General features: G+C 31.4%; 1 pseudogene; it reads right to left on the bottom strand.

The window, feature by feature from the left end:
- Positions 1 to 1,861: 1,861 nt before the first annotated feature.
- Positions 1,862 to 2,328, bottom strand: LOC107856898 (annotated as a pseudogene).
- Positions 2,329 to 2,532: the final 204 nt, after the last annotated feature.

Genomic DNA, 2,532 nt, shown 5'->3' with positions numbered 1-2,532 from the left:
AATCTGGCGAGAAATACAGTTTTTAAAATTATTGCAAAAAATGTCGCCATTGTTTTTCATGAAGATATCCAAGTCAAATATAACCTAATCGGCTAACCCCAAAAATTCAAATCATATGCCCAACAACCCTCTAAAAGCCAAATAAAGAACACCGTAACACATAATTAACAAATAAAAGAACTTGGGAAAGAAATTGAAAGATGAGCATACTTGAAGTTGGAACATCAATTCTAAGAAGTACAAATTGAATACTCATATCCATGAAATATGATAACAAGGCTTCTTTGCTCACTAAGAAACACTAATATCTCCAATTTAAAACCCTAAAGTCAAAATTATAAGACTAATAAAATACAATAACAATTTGATGAAAAAAATTAAACAATTTAAAAAAGATCGAACTATATAATTACCTTGTACACAGATTCTCAGAGGTGTTGGTCAGACATCTTTAGTTTTCCTTGATTAACTCAGTCTTTTGAGCTGAAAATAAACTAGGTTTCTATCAAACTAAATTCTGGACTAACCATTTGAAGTTGAAGCTCAGATTAGTGCAAAATAGGGCGAAGAGAAGATGACAACGCCATGGCTGAAAAATGAACCAATTACATATTCCAGATTGCCCCGTCAAGTTACGAGTCGGGTTTTCTTATGCCTCAATTTTTAGCTCAGAATTAGCAATATCATCATTGCCTCTTTAGGAAAATGAAATATTTTCCATAGATAGTTTTCTATGTGACCGTCCTCTGCTTTGAGATTGATGATATCTCCTCAAATTGGAGTGTGTTTTCCGAAAGAAAAAGATGTTTCTATATCCATGGTGACTGTGATGTTGTGTGGACTCACCAAGATTGAACACATAAATTAATGCTATAGCACCTAGACCAAAATATCAAAACTGCCCTTACTATTGATTTTAGATACAACTAAGCACACATGTCGATCCTACATCCCTTACGCTTCTATAATTGTAGAAAGAGTATTATTTTTAAAAGAACTCATTTTCTTGTTTCTTTTCTTTTAAAATCTCTTTAACTAAAAAAAAGTGGGAAGTTAGATTTTTGGGAAGTTAGATTTTTTTCTTTGTAATCTCATTTTTATAAATTAAATTAGAATAACTTTATGTTCTTTTCTAGCTCATAATATATGTCATATATATAAAAATATAGTAATCCATTATTAATTTTTATTTAGATAATAATAAATTTTTTTTCTAATAAAATAGAAAATATATATACATTTTTTTAGAATTGATTAAGAAAATTCTTACTTGTTGCTACCGTAATATAGAGATAACATCCTCATCCGTGAAACAGATAAAAAATAAAACGTGGAATAGCATTGGTGATCAAAATTTAGATGATAGTTTAGTTTGTTACATAAAGCACAAGAATGATATCCTCATTGACCATTTTCAAAATATGAAAACTAGCCAAGGAAAATTGTAAATGAATGATACATATTTATAGTATTTGTCATATTATTGAAAACTTTCTATACTTTGAGCAAAACTGACGCCCAACGTTTTATCTAATGAACTACTCGATATGTCTGTTTGCACCCGGAAGTTCCAAATTCAAGATCCGCAACTGGGTGTAGCATTATTAATGATATAAAATGATACAATATATCCATTTAAATGTTATTTTCATCAAAATAATACAACACAGTATAATATAATACAATATGATATATTATGGAATGATTGGTAAAAATCATCCAAAAGCATAACAATATATGACTTATTTATAAGCATATTGTTTAGTACATTACTTATTTAGGTAGTCAACCTTCGTGTTATATCCAAAAAGCCACTACCAAAGCACACATGCTTTCAAAACATTATCAAAATTATCTCAATTTAATCCATATTCTTAAGAACCTAGTTGAACTTCTGGCTCTGACAGTAGTTACTAGGGTGGCTACTAGCATGACCATGACCATGACTATGATCATGATGTCCCATTGCCATGGAAGACATATGAGCATGGGAATACTGTTGCATTCTACAACCATAGCCACCATTATTATGGACCATGGTTGTGCTGCTTGAAATGTTGGTTGAATCATGTGGCATATCGTCATGACTCCCATATTATCTTTGACTGCCATAGTGGCCATGGACATGGCCATAATGTCTACCATGGTGTTGGGTGTAGCCACCATGGCCCATCATCATGTGATTATTGTGAATGGGCTGAGAAAATGTCATGGTTGAACAATAAGCCGAAGGCCTCATATTTGGCCATGGCTACCATCAGAATAGTAATTTTGCTCATGAGAGTATGTTTGATGCCTATTCAAACCAAGTTGATTTTGTAGAACCATTTTGAATATATTGTTGATTCTAGCTACTACACAGCAATTAGCTAAAAATGTCAAGTTTTTTCTGGGTGATAGTGTGGTATTGAGACTACGTTATATTTATAGAGTATATGAAAGATCACAACTAGAGTATATTAGATAAGAAAGGCATCTCATTCCTATTGTTACATACATACTATAGAAAAAGTTATGAAATAGGGTATATAT

The sequence above is a fragment of the Capsicum annuum genome, chromosome 11 (genome assembly GCF_002878395.1).
Source record: "Capsicum annuum cultivar UCD-10X-F1 chromosome 11, UCD10Xv1.1, whole genome shotgun sequence".
Taxonomy (NCBI): domain Eukaryota; kingdom Viridiplantae; phylum Streptophyta; class Magnoliopsida; order Solanales; family Solanaceae; genus Capsicum; species Capsicum annuum.
Note: the sequence above shows the minus strand (reverse complement) of the source record. Positions and strands in the feature narration are given on the sequence as shown.